This window comes from Tamandua tetradactyla, unplaced genomic scaffold (assembly GCF_023851605.1).
Source record: "Tamandua tetradactyla isolate mTamTet1 unplaced genomic scaffold, mTamTet1.pri scaffold_209_ctg1, whole genome shotgun sequence".
Taxonomy (NCBI): Eukaryota; Metazoa; Chordata; class Mammalia; order Pilosa; family Myrmecophagidae; genus Tamandua; species Tamandua tetradactyla.
The window spans coordinates 6,576-14,095 of record NW_027518319.1 but is presented as its reverse complement, the minus strand read 5'-3'; positions in this window follow the sequence as shown (position 1 = coordinate 14,095).

Here is a 7,520-nt window from a genome sequence, read left to right as displayed (position 1 = left end):
TTATACAACAGTATTTCTCATGTCAACGAAGCAAGAATTCCAGATCAGGGAAGTGTAACATTTTATTTATCAAGATGGGATTTCTTGCAAAACAGACACTGGACTAGTATGCCTCATCGTAAGATTTATTGATCATTTGCATTTCTAAGAACTAGAATATTGAGACCAAACTTTAGGAGCACAGTCAGAAGCTATCTGAGGTACTTCACTTGACACCCAAAGGCTAATGACTGAGCATAGAATAGCTCTCCATGGATCGGGAAGACTACAGCCCCACTTCTCCCAGGGTCTCATCTCTTTGGCAGCTCTAAAGCTCTCCCTGTATCTTTTGCCCATAGAACTACATTATGTTATGGGACAGGGTGCAAGTTACAGGTGAGGTGCAGTTGATAACTGAGGCAGGTATTCAATTTGTTCCAAAAGAATTACTGTGAGCCTTAAGAACTGAAACTTATAACATTCCAGAAAACCTTCAATTTGATTAGAGAATGAATGAAACCTGGAGACTAAGGTATTTGCTGCAGAAGGAAGTTTCAAGAAGATAGCAAAAGTTTTGTAGGAAGAGCTCCATCAGTTAGCCAAAGGAAATTGCAAATGCTGTTTAAAGAGTTTGGTGGAGGTAGCCCCAACCCAGCGGTGGAGGGCTGAAGAGAAATTCACATGCTAATTAGGGTACTGTTATCTAAATACATTCTGCTCCTTCTGTAAGATATTTTTAATTCTCTCTCCCTGTTGTCCTCTACCTTTGGCTCAGACCTAATGGCAAATCATTTCTGAAATGGAGGGTCCTCAGCTCAATTAGTTTGAGTCTCACAAACAGAGCAGGTTGCTTTCTACTGCAGAGGAAGAATTTGGGTGAGTGGTATAGTTTGGGGAAGGCATGGTAAGCAAAAGAAACTACTTCTATTGGTCTATCACTATGGTAGCATGGAAATTTGAGCATTTCATGTGCTGTAAGCTCTTGATGTGGTGCAGGAGAAAACATGGGGCATTAGAATGAGCCATGGGTGTCCCAGCAGAGCTGGATGAGCGGGGTCAGCCAGATTGACCTTTGCTCCCCTTTGTTCATGTATGTAAAAACTTAGTTCAGAATGAAAAACAAATGGAAAGGCTGGTGAAAGGAGTTTCCTTTAACATGCAACACACACAAACACAGGCGCATGTGTGTGAATATCAAAATTGAGAGAATAAAGTATTTATTGGGAGTCATCAGTGGCTTTCAGTTGTTTTCAGATTTGGCATGAATCTATTCAGACTCACAAAATTTAATTGACATTTTATCTGTCCTAACTATTTTAAGCTAATTAGAATCCATGGGTTATGTCACCTTGTTTTCTAACTAGTCCAATTAAAACTAATAGGCACTGCATCCCAAAATATCTAAACTGAAATGGGAGGTAGAAGATATTAAGTCTTGAAATTGAATTCCCTTGGGCCTTACATATGCCTAAATCCCTTCCAGCTTTTTGTATCCAAGATGGCCACATTAGTCTGAATGAATAACTTGAATCCAGTGGTATTTGTAAGTCCCTTCCTTTTCCACAAGTACGGATGTGCAAACTCATCCTGAGGCCTCACCAGCTGGGAGGGTTTTGGGTCACATGCAGGGAGGTTCAGCTGCTGCAGGAGGACACATAACTTAATTCAGTACAGTAAGGGAGATGACAGCTCCCAGGCTCCAAATAGGCTGCTGAAGGGGCCACAGTGCAGGGCTCTCGAATCACTAACCAGAGCAAAGAACTGGAGATTACTCTAGGGTCTCTTTCATTTGATGGAATGTTTTAAACCTGCAAGGCTAAAAGGACAAGGTTGAGGTTCACAGTCCTCAGTGTGTTTAGTTTTTAAATCAAATTGTAGTTTTTCTCGGAACAACACTGTGCTGGTTTGAAAGAATTTATGTACCCTAGAAAAGCCATGTTTTAATCCTAGTCAATCTTGTGGGAGCAAACATTTCTTTTAAACCCTATTCAATATTTTATGTTGGACATATAAAACTTGAAAAGTTGATTAGATTATCTCCATGGAGGTGTGGTTCCACCCATTCCACATGGGTCTTGATTAGTTTACTGGAAACCATTAAAAGAAGAAGCATTTTGGAGAGAGTCCCATTTTCAAAAGGATGAGAGTACCACGATGCAGAGTCCACTGACCAGTGACCTTTGGAGATGAAGGAGAATGTCCCTGGGGGAGCTTCGTGAAGCAAGAGGCCTGGAGAGGAAGCTAGAAGACTTACTCTCCAGTTGAGAGAGAATCCCTGAACTTCATAGGCCTTTCTTGATTAAAGGTAACCTCTTATTGGTGCCTTAGTTTGGACATTTTTATAGACTTGCTTTGATTGGGACATTTTCATGGCCTTAGAACTATAAACTAGCAATGTATTAAATCCCCCTTTTTAAACATCATTCCATTTCTGGTATATTGCATTCTGGCAGCTGCAAACTAGACTGACCACCTAACAAACACACAACACTGTGCATACAAAGAGAAGAGAGGTTTGCTTTCCTGGCTCTGTTAGACTGAACACAGATAGGTTACTTTTCCAGACTAAAATCTTAAAATCTAGCCAGGAAGTTTCTGTTTGAAAAGATCAGAGCAGGTAAAATGAAGGATTATTTTTTGTCCCAGTGCCACATCCATAGACTAATACTTTGTGTCTTGCTGGTTTCTAAGTTGTTTAGCATGCCTTTGGCATTTTATGCAGCATTCTTTTCTAACTGTTTCCAAAAGGCATCTCCCCTGTGTTGGGATGTTGGGACCACAGTAAATCTCTGTTCATCAGAAAAGGGCACTGAGTCCCACAGCTAAAGCCACAGAGGACCTTCCACTGAACCCTACACATCACTGACACATCATTTCAATAACGACCTTGGTCCTACATTTCAGATTTTATATGGACAAGATAAATGGTTTATAAACTAAGTAAACATCTCCATCAAAATTACATGTGTATGATGTAATATATTTCACATGTTAGGTAAAGGAAAGAAGGATGGTGAAAAATTTGGGGGGGTGAAATGTTTCAGAAATAAAGTTACTTCATTTCCCAGTATAAAGGTATTTTCTAATCAAAGGGTAATGCATCATTTTTATCATAAAAATAAACATTTAAATATCCTTCAGTGCTTCATTACTTTATCTACATATTCCCTTTTTTCATTTTGGTATCTCTGTGGTTTAAATTGTATTTTTTTTTTTGCATGGGCAGGCACCGGGAATTGAACCTGGGTCTCCAGTATGGCAGGTGAGAACACTGCCTGCTGAACCACCGTGGCCCACGCTGTATGTATGTTTTATTTTCAACTAGAGATTTTGCCACCCTTGATGCAGTAATAAATTTAAACCAAAAGAGTTTCTTAAAAGTTGTAGAAGAGTTTTTACCTTCTCATTTATTCTCCTAGCACAGGCTGGGTAAAATTTTTCTCCAGATGTCTCAGAAGGAGGGAGTCTCTCTCTCAGCTCAGCTGAAATGCATGGTGCATTCACTTTTGGGTAGCCCCTGATCTCCATCTCCTTCTTGTTCTTTACTAGATAATGGTTTGGTTTTTTTTTTTTTTTTTTTTTTTAACGGAAAGAAAAAAAAGAAATTAACACAACATTTAGAAATCATACCATTCTACATATGCACTCAGTAATTCTTAACATCATCACATAGATGCATGATCATCATTTCTTAGTACATTTGCATTGGTTTAGAGGAACTAGCAACATAACAGAAAAAGATATAGAATGTTAATATAGAGAAAAAAATAAAAGTAATAATAGTAAAATCAAAACAAAACAAAACAAAACAAAACAAAAACCTATAGCTCAGATGCAGCTTCATTCAGTGTTTTAACATGATTACTTTACAATTAGGTATTATTGTGCTGTCCATTTTTGAGTTTTTGTATCTAGTCCTGTTGCACAGGCTGTATCCCTTCAGCTTCAATTACCCCTTGTCTTACCCTGTTTCTAACTCCTGCTGAACTCTGTTACCAATGACATATTTCAAGTTGATTCTCGAATGTCCGTTCACATCAGTGGGACCATACAGTATTTGTCCTTTAGTTTTTGGCTGGATTCACTCAGCATAATATTCTCTAGGTCCATCCATGTTATTACATGGTTCATAAGTTTATCTTGTCTTAAAGCTGCATAATATTCCATCGTATGTATATACCACAGTTTGTTTAGCCACTCTTCTGTTGATGGAGATTTTGGCTGTTTCCATCTCTTTGCAATTGTAAATAATGCTGCTATAAACATTGGTGTGCAAATGTCCGTTTGTGTCTTTGCCCTTAAGTCCTTTGAGTAGATACCTAGCAATGGTATTGCTGGGTCGTATGGCAATTCTATATTCAGCTTTTTGAGGAACCGCCAAACTGCCTTCCACAGTGGTTGCACCCTTTGACATTCCCACCAACAGTGAATAAGTGTGCCTCTTTCTCCGCATCCTCTCCAGCACTTGTCATTTTCTGTTTTGTTGATAATGGCCATTCTGGTGGGTGTGAGATGATATCTCATTGTGGTTTTGATTTGCATTTCTCTAATGGCCAGGGACATTGAGCATCTCTTCATGTGCCTCTTGGCCATCCGTATTTCCTCTTCTGAGAGGTGTCTGTTTAAGTCTTTTTCCCATTTTGTAATTGGGTTGGCTGTCTTTTTGTTGTTGAGATGAATAATCTCTTTATAAATTCTGGATACTAGACCTTTATCTGATATGTCATTTCCAAATATTGTCTCCCATTGTGTAGGCTGTCTTTCTACTTTCTTGATGAAGTTCTCTGATGCACAAAAGTGTTTAATTTTGAGAAGTTCCCATTTATTTATTTCCTTCTTCAGTGTTCTTGCTTTAGGTTTAAGGTCCATAAAACCACCTCCAGTTGTAAGATCCATAAGATATCTCCCAACATTTTCCTCTAACTGTTTTATGGTCTTAGACCTAATGTTTAGATCTTTGATCCATTTTGAGTTAACTTTTGTATAGGGTGTGAGGGATGGGTCTTCTTTCATTCTTTTGCATATGGATATCCAGTTCTCTAGGCACCATTTATTGAAGAGACTGTTCTGTCCCAGGTGAGTTGGCTTGACTGCCTTATCAAAGATCAAATGTCCATAGATGAGAGGGTCTATATCTGAGCACTCTATTCGATTCCATTGGTCGATATATCTATCTTTATGCCAATACCATGCTGTTTTGACCACTGTGGCTTCATAATATGCCTTAAAGTCAGGCAGCGCGAGACCTCCAGCTTCGTTTTTTTCCCTCAAGATGTTTTTAGCAATTCAGGGCACACTGCCCTTCCAGATAAATTTGCTTATTGGTTTTTCTATTTCTGAAAAATAAGTTATTGGGATTTTGATTGGTATTGCATTGAATCTGTAAATCAATTTAGGTAGGATTGACATCTTAACTATATTTAGTCTTCCAATCCATGAACACGGTATGCCCTTCCATCTATTTAGGTCTTCTGTGATTTCTTTTAGCAGTTTTTTGTAGTTTTCTTTATATAGGTTTTTTGTCTCTTTAGTTAAATTTATTCCTAGGTATTTTATTCTTTTAGTTGCAATTGTAAATGGGATTCGTTTCTTGATTTCTACCTCAGCTTGTTCATTACTAGTGTATAGAAATGCTACAGATTTTTGAATGTTGATCTTGTAGCCTGCTACTTTGCTGTACTCATTTATTAGCTCTAGTAATTTTGTTGTGGATTTTTCCGGGTTTTCGACATATAGTATCATATCGTCTGCAAACAGTGATAGTTTTACTTCTTCCTTTCCAATTTTGATGCCTTGTATTTCTTTTTCTTGCCTAATTGCTCTGGCTAGAACTTCCAACACAATGTTGAATAATAGTGGTGATAGTGGACATCCTTGTCTTGTTCCTGATCTTAGGGGGAAAGTTTTCAGTTTTTCCCCATTGAGGATGATATTAGCTGTGGGTTTTTCATATATTCCCTCTATCATTTTAAGGAAGTTCCCTTGTATTCCTATCTTTTGAAGTGTTTTCAACAGGAAAGGATGTTGAATCTTGTCAAATGCCTTCTCTGCATCAATTGAGATGATCATGTGATTTTTCTGCTTTGATTTGTTGATATGGTGTATTACATTAATTGATTTTCTTATGTTGAACCATCCTTGCATACCTGGGATGAATCCTACTTGGTCATGATGTATAATTCTTTTAATGTGTTGTTGGATACGATTTGCTAGAATTTTATTGAGGATTTTTGCATCTGTATTCATTAGAGAGATTGGTCTGTAGTTTTCTTTTTTTGTAATATCTTTGCCTGGTTTTGGTATGAGGGTGATGTTGGCTTCATAGAATGAATTAGGTAGTTTTCCCTCCACTTCGATTTTTTCGAAGAGTTTGAAGAGAATTGGTACTAATTCTTTCTGGAATGTTTGGTAGAATTCACATGTGAAGCCATCTGGTCCTGGACTTTTCTTTTTAGGAAGCTTTTGAATGACTAATTCAATTTCTTTACTTGTGATTGGTTTGTTGAGGTCATCTATGTCTTCTTGAGTCAAAGTTGGTTGTTCCTGTCTTTCCAGGAACCTGTCCATTTCCTCTAAATTGTTGTATTTATTAGCGTAAAGTTGTTCATAGTATCCTGTTATTACCTCCTTTATTTCTGTGAGGTCAGTAGTTATGTCTCCTCTTTCATTTCTAATCTTATTTATTTGGATCCTCTCTCTTCTTCTTTTTGTCAATCTTGCTAAGGGCCCATCAATCTTGTTGATTTTCTCATAGAACCAACTTCTGGTCTTATTGATTTTCTCTATTGTTTTCATGTTTTCAATTTCATTTATTTCTGCTCTAATCTTTGTTATTTCTTTCCTTTTGCTTGCTTTGGGGTTAGTTTGCTGTTCTTTCTCCAGTTCTTCCAAGTGGATAGTTAATTCCTGCATTTTTGCCTTTTCTTCTTTTCTGATATAGGCATTTAGGGCAATAAATTTCCCTCTTAGCACTGCCTTTGCTGCGTCCCATAAGTTTTGATATGTTGTGTTTTCATTTTCATTCGCCTCTAGGTATTTGCTAATTTCTCTTGCAATTTCTTCTTTGACCCACTCGTTGTTTAGGAGTGTGTTGTTGAGCCTCCACGTATTTATGAATTTTCTGGCACTCTGCCTATTATTGATTTCCAACTTCATTCCTTTATGGTCCGAGAAAGTGTTGTGTATGATTTCAATCTTTTTAAATTTGTTAAGACTTGCTTTGTGACCCAGCATATGGTCTATCTTTGAGAATGATCCATGAGCACTTGAGAAAAAGGTGTATCCTGCTGTTGTGGGATGTAATGTCCTATAAATGTCTGTTAAGTCTAGTTCATTTATAGTAATATTCAGATTCTCTATTTCTTTATTGATTCTCTGTCTAGATGTTCTGTCCCTTGATGAGAGTGGTGAATTGAAGTCTCCAACTATTATGGTATATGAGTCTATTTCCCTTTTCAGTGTTTGCAGTGTATTCCTCACATATTTTGGGGCATTCTGGTTCGGTGCGTAAATATTTATGATTGTTATGTCTTCTTGTTTAA